The 14,551-nt window shown below is 38.7% G+C and overlaps 1 long non-coding RNA gene across 1 annotated transcript; it reads right to left on the reverse strand.

Moving 5' to 3' along the window:
* Positions 1–224: 224 nt before the first annotated feature.
* Positions 225–6,476, reverse strand: LOC104679200. Its single transcript, XR_750292.1, has 2 exons — positions 6,417–6,476; positions 225–936 (listed from the first exon to the last, which is right to left on the reverse strand). It is a non-coding gene; the product is annotated as an uncharacterized LOC104679200 (long non-coding RNA).
* Positions 6,477–14,551: the final 8,075 nt, after the last annotated feature.

Here is a 14,551-nt window from a genome sequence, read left to right on the forward strand (position 1 = left end):
GTGAGACCCTGCCCCCCACCCCACAGGAAAAAAAGAGGCCAAAATCAAAACTTGTAAGATAAGTGCCAGTGTTCAGTGACAATAACATTGCCATCTTCTAAGAAACTCTGCCTTACCACGCTCTTGATAACATATTTGGTGGGAAAACGAGGACATCAAAGAGTCTGGGTTGCAAAATCGTTGTGAAGAATTGGATTCTGAAAGACAGGAAACTTTTGGAAAGCTTTCATTTATATCTCTCTTATTTCCCTTTTTAATGATTATGCAAGAATGAAATATGACAGAATTGTTTAAATATGTTCTAAAAAAGCTCTTTCAATAAGGCTAAGATAAAAATTCTGAATAATACAAAAGCACTGTGTTGGTTTAATTGGCAGTGGTTTGGGAGCTTTTATACCCCTTTTTTATGATGGTACATGATATAATGATCGATTTATGTTGATGCATGTTTGATGTGATGAAAAACAGAAGCATTCCAATGAGTCAGTTCTCTCTCCATGGTACAAAGGCGTTTGGTCTTACTTTTATGTTGTATTTTCTTTGCTTTAGAAAAAAACTGGGGCTCAGAATATAAGATCCAGATTAGCAGTTAAACAAACGGCTCTTTAAAGTATTACCAACCAATGAACAAGTGATCTTGGACATTCAGATGCAGCTCGGGATTACTTAGAGCTTTTTAACTGATTAGCTAGGGTCAGGTTTCAGCAGACCACTGAATCTGGCAAACATGAGCATGTAGAGACACTTTCGTGGGTCCCAAAGAAGTCTTGTGCACTCGGAGTTGCAGTTGACTTTAGATCCTAAAAAGTGGGAAGCGTGGCCACACTCTTGAGATTGATGGATGCATTTTAAAGTCATGCAGGTGTTCCATAGCAGGTAAGTAGTTTCAAAACCTTCTATGCAGCATTCAGGGTATTCCAAGTTCTTTGCTTGATGCTGGTAGAGAAAGACAGATTAAATAGCAGTTCAAACAGAGAAACAGGCACTGAAAATAAATAATAGTGATATAGTGTGCATCTATGATGCTAAGATGAAGGAATGCCAAGAGCTCATTGGGAAGGACTTCCAAGGCCCAAAATATGTGCTAAATCCTGATTTATGAGGAAACAAAGGGAAATTATTGTTTTAACCAGAAAAAAAAAAAAAAAAAAAACAATTTTATTTCAGTAAGTTCTCCAGCATTTTTTTTTTTTTTTTTTTTTTTGAGACAGTCTTGCTCTGTTGCCCAGGCTGGAGTGCAGTGGTGCGATCTCGGCTCACTGCAAGCTCGGCCTCCCGGGTTCATGCCATTCTCCTGCCTCAGCCTCCCGAGTAGCTGGGACTATAGGTGCCCACCACCACGCCCGGCTAATTCTTTGTAGTTTAAGTAGAGACAGGGTTTCACTGTATTATCCAGGATGGTCTCGATCTCCTGACCTCGTGATCCACCCGCCTCTGCCTCCCAAAATGCTGGGATTACAGGCATGAGTCACTGCACCCGGCCTCCTGCATTCTTTAGTTGCCCGAGTTGAATGTTAAATTTGCCTAGTGAAGATTTTTGCTTTCGTGAGAGTGATTTCCACTTGGAAGTATGTATGTATTCTAAAGAAGCTGGCTGCCCTATGTGAAATATAAGACCTTAAAAAATCTATTTCATTTAACCTTGGAAATTAACCAGTCTATAATCTTAAACATCTATTGGATAACAAACCAGCATACCATTTCCTTTAAATGTTAAATTGAAGCCAATTCATTAAGCTAACTCTTCCCCAGACATCACCCCAAATTCAGTCTTGTAAATGTGAAGTGGCTATTAATGTCTGTGAAGTCAAATGCCCAGATAATGCTTGCTTCCCTATTTGAAGCTGTGTTTTAAATTCTGGGACTCCCGTGAAGAACACATACTATTAAAAAAGTGATAATTCTCCAATCCGGATCTGTTCACTAAGATCTTACTCTTGGAATGCCTCTTGATTTACTGCATCTTATATGTTTCTCTTTCTCTTTCAATTTTAATTTTTATGAATTAAAAATTGTAATCTGTATTTTCTGTATATATATTATTTAATTATTTATAAGGCCTCTAAGGAAACTCTTTTAGATCATATATGTACACTTGGGTTGCCTTCTATTTAATTTAGTAGTTATTCATACAACAACCATCTATTAAGCATATACCATGGGCAGGGACAGTGTCTAGTGCTACATAAGGAGCCTTGTCTGAGTAAGGGGAAGAACATGGGCTTTGGAGTCAGCCATACATTAATTTGAACTCTAACTTCTACTACTTTCTAGCTGTAAGGCTGGATATACCAAGTAGCTAATAAAGCAAATATTTTCTCCCACTCTGTCTTAACTTTTTATTCTCTTAACAGTGTCTTTCAAAGAGCAGAAGTTTTTAATTTTGATGAAATGTAATTAACTAATTTGCCTGTTTATGGATCTTGTTTTTGGTGTCACATGTAAGGAATCCTTGCCTAACTCAAGGTCATAAACATTTTCTTCTTTGTTTAGTTCTAGATGTCCTATTGTGTTAGTTTTATGTTTAGGTCTATGAACACTTTTGAGTTAATTTTTGTGTTTGAAGTTTCCGTTTTTTTTTTTTCTCATGGATATCAAATTGTTATAGCATCTTTTGCTGAAAAGACAATACTTTCTTCATTGAATTATCATTGTATCTTTGTTAAAAAACAGTTGTCAATGTATGCGAGTCTATTTTTTCCAACCCATGAGCAAGGTATATCTCACCATTAAATTAGATCTTCCTGAATTTCTCTGTCATAGTTGAAGCTTTCACTGTACAGATCTTTCACATATTTTGTTAAATTTATTCTTATTTCATCTCTTTTATGCTATTATAAATACTATTGATGTTAACATTCTAGTTTCTGATTACTGCTACTATATAGAAATATAATTAATTTTAGTACAACTTTTTTTGAGATATAATTCACACATCATATTGTTTATCTTTTAAAGTATGATGAAGATCTAACACTTGTGAAACTTATCAAAATCATTTTTTTTTTCAAAACTCTGGAAATTAACCAAAGTCTTGCAACAATGGAAGGGCTTTTCCTTGAAAAGAGGCTCTGCCCAGAGGACTTTATCACAGGTAGACAGAAAGCATAGGAATCCTGGTCCTTGCCTTGGAGCCAACGTAATATCTGCTGACAGTTTTAGTCTTTGTTTACCCTGATGGTCTTCATCCCAGAGAATGAGGAGAGACTAAAGAGATCTGTCAGAAGCTGAAATTTCAATGATCCACATTTTGGACCAATTGAACCTACATAAAAGCTACTGGTACCAATAAGTGAGTGTTGCAAACTTTTAAACCTGAACTTCAATCCATACACAACAATTAACTTAAATCATAGACCTAAATATGCAACTTCTAAATATACAACCAACACAATAACACTTCTAGAACTAAACATAGAAAAAAACTCTGTGACCTTGGGTTAGGCAAAGATTTCTTAGGTTTGACAGACATGTCAGTTTAGCTATTGGTAGAATAGACAGCTCGGAGTCTGCAGTGAAGACCCAGGTCTTTTATAGACATGCTACAGTGTAAGTCCCATTTGGACTTTGAGTTTGGACTTACAATATCCTACTCTAGCCTAGAACTTTAGTCTTTTCCTACATTCTATCATTTCTCTGAAATTCCTGATTACAGAGAGTTTATAGGATTTTTTCCTTGCTAATTTGTTGGCCACTAATTCTTTTTTTTTTTTTTTTTTTGAGATGGAGTCTCATTCTATCACCCAGGCTGGAGTACAGTGGCACAATCTTGGCTCACTGCAACTTCTGCCTCCTGGTTTCGAGCGATTCTCGTGCCTCAGCCTCCCGAGTAGTTGGGATTACAGGTGCCAGCCACAACATCTGGCTAATTTTTGTATTTTTAATAGAGACAGGGTTTTGCTATGGCTGGTCTTGAACTCCTGGCCTCAGGTGATCCATCCCCCTCAGCCTCCCAAAGTGCTGGGATTACAGACGTGAGCCATTGCACCCAGCCCATTAGCTGTTAATTCTTAATAGGCAGTATTTGCTTTCTTTTGGTGTATATATAATATAATCCTTGCATTTATGTATTTTTTTACTCCCCCAGAACTCTGGAAGTGAGAATAAATGAGTCTTGTGATGAGATTATTGTGGGAACCTTCCTAAGCTAAAGACAAAAAATCCAGTTATTACTATTTTTCTGAGTCAGTGGTGCAATTTTTAATCCTGCAATGACAACAAGAATGTTGGAAGTCACGTGGAAAAGTTTTGAATGTGTAATACCCTCACGTGTGGTCACAAGAAAACATTTGAGACCCTGCAGTTAAAGACAGAAGTTTGACTTTATCATAGGGCCTTTCAGGTTCTACTTTCTTCACTTCAAAGCCTCAGAAGAAGCGATGCAATGAGACCTGCCAGTGAGCCCAAGTTAAGGGTAAGCGTCTCTAACGGTCAGGTGTGCTGGCTCACAGTTGTAATCCCAGCACTTTTGATAATGGCAGGAGGCAGTCAAATGCCTAGGCAGATAGGGGCAGGTCCTGGGTGAAGCCTCACCTTCAAGCCAAAAACAGTTTAAAGCCTGAAAGCCAAGTTACAAGTCAAACCCACAGACCGGATTAAGAACCTGTCTTCCTGTTTGGCACACCTTCCTCTGATTGATCCCCACCCTTCACCTATTTTACATATATCTACCCCTCCCTGATGAGTGGCTTTTTACATTGTCATGTCCGCCGTTGAGTGATGCCTTTGTTTTAACCTTTTCTGTATACTCACAAAACAGTGAGCACACATTTCTCATTCTGAGCCCATAAAAGCCCCAAACCTAGCCACACGGACAGACAAACCACCTGACTTCAGGTGGGTGACAAGCCTCACGTCCCCTCTCTGCTGAGAGCTGTTTTGTTGCTTAACAAAATTCTTCTTTGCCCTCCTGACCTTTTAATTGTCAGCATATCCTCATTCTTCTTAGACATGGGACAAAAGCTTGGGACCCACCGAGTGTGGATACAGAGAAACTTGTAACAATTTGGCACTCTGCCCTCTGCCGAGCTGCCCCACCTGAGGAAACAGTGGCAGGGCCAAGCTAGCCCCGAAGCTGCAGGCCAAAGTGAGGCAAGGGGCTGACAGAGCTGTTAACATGAAGCAGTGGCAGGGCCAAGCTAGCCCCGAAGCTGCTGGCCAGAGTCGGGCAAGGGGCTGACAGAGCTGTTGACATGCTGCTGTCCTCGGGCTGCAGACAGTGGGACTAAAAGAGCTAATTGGCACACTGTAACACCCCCTCTGGGGCTTTGGGGTGGTGGGCACCACTGCCTGGGCACCAATACATTCCCCTTGTCTAGACACTGGAGTCCACTGTGGAAGTGGCTTGCGACATGCCTAGTCCATGTCGTTCATAGACGTTCTAGCACTGCACAGAATCCACTTCTGTGTTGACACTTGGAATAGCCAGTTGGACCCTGCGCTCACTGGCTCACTCACTTGCTCACACACCCGCTCCTGCTGGGGGCTGACTGCACAGTCACCACAGCTGCGGGATCCATGCTGGAATGCAGGCTGGGCATCGCCCAGTAGGCTGAGTTGATGGGGTGTCTCTTGCAGCAAACCCAGGCCCAAGCAAGACCTGGGCAAGGGCATCACCTGCTGGGGGTCTCCAGCTGACATGTGACTTGAGAAAAATCCTGCCTCACTTTGAAAGGCTGAGGTTGGTCATTCACTTAAGTGTAAGAGTTTGAGACCAGCCTGGGCAGCACAGCAAGATCCTGTTTCTAAAAAAAAAAAAAAAAATGCCAGCAGTGGTGGTGGTAGTGCATGCCTGTGGTCCCAGCTCAGGAGGCTGAGGTGGGAGGATTGCTTGAGCCCAGGAGGTTGAGGCTGCAGTGAGTTGTGATTGTGCCACTGTACTCCAGCCTGGGCAACAGAGTGAGACCCTGTCTAAAAAAACAAAAAAGTTTCTTTGAAAACAGAGAAGACAAAGCCACATGCTTACGACTGGTTTTATGTCTGGTGCAGCTTGATACGCTCCTCCAGGCATCTTTGACAGAGGAGATGATGGATCAGGGCTTTGAATCTTGAAGTCATTTTACAAACAGCAAATTGATAAAAGTTTAATCTGTTTTTGCTCAGTGTGTATAGCAGTTCACACACAGGGCATTGATGGTCCTGACTTTTTGCCTGTAAATACAATATTAGAAACTTGTGCTTCAAATAAGTGGTGGGTGTTGATGACAGATAGGGGAAAATTAGATCTGTCTATATATAATTTAATGCAGAATATATAATATAGAATACATATTGTTTGCACCCACAGATTTTGTGTTAGCAAGACCTGCCTAAGAAGCCCATGAGCTTGATCCTTACCAGCACATATTCTCCCAGGAAGTATCACGTCTTCTAGTCTCTGTTCTATTTACTCGGTTGCCTGGATTTCATATACTCACAGTTAAAATAGGTAAAGATGTCAGATGTTGTCCCTTCCTTATTTGCTGATCAGAACCACCAGCTCTTGGCTGGTTTGCTACGTCATAAATACGACTTAGACATACAGCTTACGTGCAGGATTTTCAGTCCTTGGAGTCTAAATCTAAGCACACAGATCTGGAGCTTTCCATTTTGGGGATATTGTTTCCTCAGTCCGTAATCAGGGAACTCAGAATTCAGAGCTTTAGGCTTCGAATCTTAGGCAAAACCCACCAAGAGTTTTAAAAGGACCCTAGATTACTCTTAACTGACATGGCATCCCTGAGACTAATCTGCATTTGGATACACCAGGCTTTGTGAAGACCACAAGAGGCTCTGTGGCTTTCACAATTAGTTTGCCACTCTTCTGTCAGAGCTAGAAGCCAAGAGCAAAATAGGCATTAGATTACTCAAAGATTTAGTGTATTAGGTACTCAAGTGCCAGGCATATGCTGTAAATGGAGTAAAGAAACTTCAGGATACAATCCACCCTTATCTTTACTAGTTTAATTTGCTCCTCTATAGAGAGTACAGTTAATAGATAATTGCCTCTATTCTCCTCCCCCAGTCCCTTGGAAATAGCATGCTTTCTTCTTGCAGCAGCTGATGAATTATCTTTATTAGTAATAATAAATAATTCTGCCTTTTCATTCTTATAACTCATCTGAAATGCAATATATTTGAACACTAACATTCAGGCTCAAATTGATCTTTAGTGGAAGCATATGATAGAAAAAAAGATCCAAGAGAAATGGAATCTGTTGGTAATTTAAACTTTTTGTTTAATGCCAGGACTCAGAGAAATTTTGGGTTTCTCAGGGGATGACAAAATTATGAAATTAGTTGAAATCAATGAATAGTAGTACTTATGTATTTTTAATATGAGAAACTTCACTCCTACTGGAATAGGTAAAAGATTTCATGTTGAAGTCAGACAAGAAAACTCATCCATATTGGCACCAGATGGAATTAACTGGTGTTAAGATATCAGCATATTGGCTTTTGTTTTTTTTATCATGTCTTAAAAAATTGCACAAGTTATACATGAATATAGATAACTTCTTTAAAAACTAGAATGTTATGGTTAGAAACAAACTATCACTTTGACATCTATCATAATCCATACTGACTCAACCTCCAAGCAGAACCAATCACTATTATCAGAGTTATTTTATATACTTTCACCCCCACACACTCACACACATATAACCAGAGAAAATGCTCTTTTTCTGGGGTTTTATACACATTGGTACACGTTATTTGACAGCTTACTTGTTTACTCAATGTTATTTTTGGAACTATATATATAGATACCTACAAATATAGCTCATTCTTGTAACTACTGAATAATCACCCATGTGATTCTTTTTTTTTTTTTTTTTGAGACGGAGTCTCGCTCTGTCGCCCAGACTGGAGTGCAGTGGCCGGATCTCAGCTCACTGCAAGCTCTGCCTCCCGGGTTTACGCCATTCTCCTGCCTCAGCCTCCCGAGTAGCTGGGACTACAGGCACCAGCCACCTTGCCCGGCTAGCTTTTTGTATTTTTTAGTAGAGACGGGGTTTCACCGTGTTAGCCAGGATGGTCTCGAACTCCTGACCTCGTGATCCGCCCGTCTCGGCCTCCCAAAGTGCTGGGATTACAGGCTTGAGCCACCGTGCCCGGCCCCATGTGATTCTAATTCATTTACTCACTTATTTGCTCATTCCCCTGTTGAATTATGTGGTTACTTCCTACCCTCCTCCATTCCTCTCTTATAAAGAATGCTGTATTGCTCATCTTTGCATATTTCCATATCCACATATATTTGTTTAACCTAGAGACCGGAAAGAATCGCTGAGAAAGAGTATGTATATTTTCACATTTAATAGATATAATCAAATTGTCCTCCCCAATGGCTGTAGTGATTTCCATCAGCAACTTATCTGAACTTTATTTTGACCCCTCAACAATATGTAATATGTAGATCTTAAATTGTTTGGCCAATCCAATGGATGAAAAATGGCATAGCATTATTTTAATTTGTACTTTCCTGATTACTGGTGACTTTTATCATCTTTTCATATGTTTGTTGTGTATTTGGATAGAGTAATTTTTCTATTGAGTCATATTTGTCTCTGTAAATTTTAGTTCTTTTGGTATTATTTATTTATTTATTTATTTATTTATTTATTTGAGACAGAGTCTCGCTCTGTCACCCAGGCTGGAAGTGCAGGGGCATGATCTTGGCTCACTGCAACCTCCGACTCCTGAGTTCAAGCAATTCTCCTGCTTCAGCCTCCTGAGTAGCTGGGATTACAGGCACGTGCCACCACACTGGCTAATTGTTTTACATTTTTGGTAGAGTTGGGGTTTCACCATGTTGGCCAGGCTGGTCTCCAACTGCTGACCACAAGTGATCTGCCCCACTCAGCCTCCTAAAGGGCTGGGATTACAGGTGTGAGCCACTGCACCTGGCCTGGTATCATATCATTAAAAGTAACTCTCCATTATGTATGTTCTTCATCCTAGATGTTGTCTCATTTTTGTATATGCTGTTTCTGTTTAAGTAGAGGTGTAAAATTTTGATATAGCAGCATTTATGATTTTCTATTCTATTGTTCTTATTTTGGGCTAATATAATTAATATCTTTGTAACCCAGGATCATGAACTTTTTGACTCAGTTTACTTTTTCCATAGTTTTGTATATGATTTATTGAGTTTATTTTGTATTTCACAGTTTTGTTTTTCCAATTTTGTTTTTTTCTGTAGTGATAATTGTCTCCCTACCATTTGATTAATAGTGTACATTATCGCCCACTGATTTGTGATGTTTCCCTATCACACAACTATACTTCTGTTTATGCTTCTGTCTGTATCTGGGCTTTTTGTCTGTTGCATTTACCTATTCATGTATTTCTAGGGTAATTTCACTCTTCTAAAATTACTGTAGCTTGAGAGAAATTAGGCAGGAGAAAGAAATAAAAGACATCCAAACTGGAAAGAAAGAAGTCAAATTGTCCCTGTTCACAGATGACATGTTCTTGTATATACAACACTCTTAACTACTCCACCAAAGAGCTATTAGAACTCATTTAGTAAAGTTGAAGAATACAAAATCAACATAAAATAACTGGTAGTCTTTCTGTACAGTAACAATAAAGTATCAAAAAAAGATATTAAAAAAATTCTACATTGCTATGAAAATAATAAAATACTTAGGAATAAAGTTAATCAAGGAGGTGAAAGATCTGTATATTGAAAAAATAAAATATTGTTGAAAGAAATTGAAGAAGACATACATAAGTAAATGGAAAGATTCCTGTGTTCATGGATTAGAAGGATTAATATTGTGAAAATATACATGCTCCTAAAGATATCTACAGGTTCAATTCAATCCCTATCAAAATTCCAATGAGCTTTTTCACAGAAATAGAAAAAGCAATCTTAAATCTTGAGCAAAATGAACAAAGCTGGAAGTAGCACACTACCTGTTCTCAAAACCTACTACCTGATATAATAATCAAAATAGCATGGCTGGCTGGGCATGGTGGCTCACACCTGTAATCCTAGCACTTTGGGAAACTGAGGTAGGTGGATCATGAGGTCAGGAGATCAAGACCATCCTGACCAACATGGTGAAACCCTGTCTCTTCTAAAAATACAAAAATTAGCTGGGCGTGGTGGCACACGCCTATAGTTCCAGTTACTTGGGAGGCAGAGGCAGAAGAATCACTTGAACCCAGGAGGCGGAGGTTGCAGTGAGTAGAGATCATTCCACTGCATTCCAGCCTGGTGACAGTGAGACTCCATCTCAAAAAATAAAAATAAAAAATAAATTGCATGAATCTGTCATGAAAACGGATGCATGGACCAGTAGAGCAACAGAGAACTCAGAAATAAATCCACTCCTTTATGGTCAATTGATTTTTGACAAAAATGCCAAGAACATGGGGGAAGAAACGTCTCTTCAACATATGGTATTGGGGAAAACCAGAAATCCTCATGCAGAAGAACGAGATCAGATCTTTGTCTCACACCGTTTACAAAAATTAACTCAAAACAGATTAAAGACTTAAATGTAAGACCCGAAAATAAAACCTACCAGAAGAAAACTTAGGGGGAAACTTCCATTACATTGGTCTGGGCAATACTTTTTAAAATATGACCTCAAAAACACAAGCAACAAAAGGAAAAATAGACAAGCGGAATTACATGTAGCTAAAAAACGTCTGGACAGCCAAGGAAACAATCAGCAGAGTGAAAAGACAATCTGTGAAATGGGGGAAAATATTTGCAAAACACACCTGGTAAGAGGTTAATATCCAAAATATGTAAAGAATTTAAAACTGCTCAATAATAAGAAAACAAGTGACCCGTTTAAAAATTGGATGAAGGACCTGAATAGACATTTCTCAAAATAAGACATACAATTAAGCAATGAGTCTGTGAAAAATGCTCAGCATTATTCATCATCAGGGAAATGCACATTAAAATTACAATGAGGTATCATCTTACACCTGTTCACACCTGTTGGAATGGTGTCAAGGATGTGGAGAAAAAGGAACCCTTGTACACTGTTAATGGGAATGTAAATGAGTATAGCCATTGTGAAAAAATGTATGGAGGATCCTGAAAAAAGTTAAAAACAGAGCTACCATATGACCCAGCAAACCCACCACTGGGTATATATCCAGAGAGAACGAAATCAGTATGTCAAAGAGTTATCTGCACTCCCAGGTTCATCCCAGCATTATTCACAATAGCCAAGTAATGGAACCAACCTAAGTGCCTACCAGTGGATGAATGGATAAAGAAAATGTGGTATATACACGCACAGCAGAATACTCTTCAGCCTTCAGAAGAATGCAATCCTGTCACTTGAGACAACATGGATGAATCTGGAGGACATTATATTATGTGAAATAAGTCAGGCACTGAAAGACAAATACTGCATAATCTCACATGCATGTGGAATTACAAAAAGTTGATTTTGGACAGACGTGGTGGCTCATGCCTGTAATTCTAACACTTTGGGAGGCCAAGGTGGGTGGAATACGAGGTCAGGAGTTTGAGAGCAGCCTGACCAACATAGTGAAACCCTGTCTCTACTAAAATTACAAAAATTAGCCTGGTGTGGTGGTGTGTGCCTGTAATCCCAGCTACTCAGGAGGCTGAGGCAGGAGAATTGCTTGAACCTGGGAAGCGGAGCTTGCAGTGAGCCGAGATCGCACCACTGCACTAGAGCCTGGGCGATGGAGTGAGACTCTGTCTCAAAAAAATTTTTAAAAAAGTTGACCTTATAAAAGCAGAGTGTAGAACAGTGCTTACTAGAGGATGGGAGAGGGGAGGAAGGTGGGGATTGAAGAGATATTGGTCAAAAGATATAAAATTTCATTTACGTATAAATAATTTCGTGAAATATATTGTACACTGTGGTGACTATAGTTAATAATAATATATCGTATACTTTCAAACTGCTGTGAGAATAGATTTTAAGTGCTCTAACCATAAAAAAGTAAATGAGGTAATATATATGTTAATTTGCTTAATTTAGCCATTCCACAGTGCATCCATATATCAAAACATTATGTTGTACATCATACAATTTTATTTGTCAATTTATTTATTTATTTTTTGAGACAGAGTCTTGTTTTGTTGCCCAGGCTGCAGAGAAATGGCATAGTCTCGGCTGACTGTAACCTCTGTCTCCCAGGTTTAAGCGATTCTCCTGCCTCAGCCTCCTGAGTGGCTGGGACTATAGGTGCTCGCCACCACACCTGGCTAATTTTTGTATTTTCAGTAGAGATGGGGTTTTGCCATTTTGGCCAGGCTGGTCTCAAACTCCTGACCTCAGGTGATCTGCCCGCCTTGGCCTCCCAAAGTGCTGCAATTACAGGCCTGAGCCACCATGCCCAGCCTTATCTGTTAATTTAAAAATAAATACAATTCTGTAGGGAATCTAGACTGAAAGAGAGAGAAAAAAACAAGATCTCATGTAGATGGCGTATATTATTTGTTTATGTTTGTTGCTTGTGAAATGGAACTAGCTTTATTTTCACTTATTGTAAATGTAACATATTTTCATTCTGAAATAAAGCAAATAGGTGTGTCAATAATATAAAGTTACTATAGCTTTAAAAGACATTTTACTAAATGGTAGATTAAGTGGCCCTATCTTGTCTATTTTGTTTTTTTGTCCCTTTTATTGTTTTGCATTTATGCTTCCATGTAAATGTAAAATCAATTTGAAAAGTTCTACGATAATTTTATTAAGATTTTGATACTGTGTTGAATTTATAGATTCATTTACACATAATCAATATGTGTATAATATTGAAAATTTCCACTTACCATTTATTATTTATGCCCTCCAACAAAATTCATTGTAAAGAAATTATGAAGTTCTCCCACTTTTTCTAACTTTATTCTTAACTACTTTTCAATTTTTGAAACTAATTTCAATGGCACGCTGTGTACCTCATTTTTCTTATTAATCATTGTGTTATTTAGAAATGTGTTCAGTTTTGTATGTGGATCCTCCTATCAGCAGTGTACCTAAGATAAATACGGGTTACTTGCTGAAATATCTTATGAGTTCTAATAGTTTGCTCATTAACACTTTTAAATTTTCTATGTGAAAGTGCTAACAGTCCCTCCCTACTTTGTATTTCTATGTTTTCTTTCTTCTGAGATACTCTACATTCTTGTGAACTGAGTTACGCATTTAAACTACTTTTAAAAAATGTTATCCAGCATTTCTAGGTGCATCAGAAGAGGCTGTAGTTATGTGCTCTACCTGAATGCTCTGAATTATATTCCAGAAGTTTATTCATTTTGCCCAGACATTAGACTTGTTATTTCTCTTTTTTCTAAAAAGTACTCCCAAACCTTATTTATCTCTACTTAAAACAATTATCTTTCCTTTCCTGTTTTTGTTGGAAATAATCTCAAATTGTTGCAAATAAACACACAGAACTTTTTCTCCATCATCTGAGAGTAATTTGTTAACACGAAACTTCATTACCCCTAAATAATTTAGTATGTATTTCCTACAAACAAGAACATTCTTTTACATACCAACAATCAAACCATAAACATTAGGATATTATCACTGATTTGTTATTACAATCTATTCCACAACACCCATCAAACTTTGCAAATTGCCCTTCGATGTGCTTTAGAGAAAAAGGATCCAGTCCAGAATCATGCATTGCATTTAGTTGTGTTGCTTTGGTCTCCTTCAATTTGGAATAGTTCCTCAGCTTTCTCTTGATGTTTTTGGACCTTGATATATTTGAAGGTTACAGGTCAGTAATTTGTAGAATGTTCTTCAATTTGAGTTTGATGTTTCCACATGATTAGATTCAGGTGTGCAACTTTATCAGGACTATCACAGAAATGATGCTGTGTTCTTCTATTGCAACCTGACAGATGGGAACTTGATTTTGATTTGTCCTGTTGGGATTTGATTAAGGGAGTGTGATGGTCAATTTTATGTGTCAACTTGGCTGGGCTAAGGGATGCACCAATAGCTGGTAAAACATTATTTCTGAGTGTGTCTGTGAGGATGTTTCTAGAAGAGATTGGCATTTGAATCAGTGGACTGAGTAAGGAGAATCTACTTTCACCAATGTGGGTGGGCATTATCCAATCCATTGAGGACTGGAATAGAACAGATATAACAAGGAAGGGTGAGTGCTCTCTTCCTTCCTGAGATGAGACATTCATCTTCTCTGACCCTCAACACTGGAGCTCCTGATTCTCAGGGCCTTGGACTCTGGGGCTTTCACTAGCTCGCTTCCACTCTCATCTGCTGGTTTCCAGGTCTTCAGCCTTGAATTGTTGGCTCCTCTGGTTCTCAGGCCTTCAAGCTCAGTATGGATTACAGCACTAACCTTCCTGATTCTTCAGCTTGCAATGGCATAGCATGGGACTTCTCGGCCTCCGTTAGCTCATGAGCCAATTCCCATAATAAATCTCCTCTCCTATATTGAGATATATGGGTTTTCCAGAGAAGCAGCCCAATAGGATGTCTAGATATGTGAGACTAATGCAGGTGGTGTCTGCCAGGCTTATACGTTGTAAGGTAATTAATTTTCTTTTTTAATTAATATTATTTTGTGAGGAGGTGCTTTG

This window comes from Rhinopithecus roxellana, chromosome 8 (assembly GCF_007565055.1).
Source record: "Rhinopithecus roxellana isolate Shanxi Qingling chromosome 8, ASM756505v1, whole genome shotgun sequence".
Lineage (NCBI taxonomy): Eukaryota > Metazoa > Chordata > Mammalia > Primates > Cercopithecidae > Rhinopithecus > Rhinopithecus roxellana.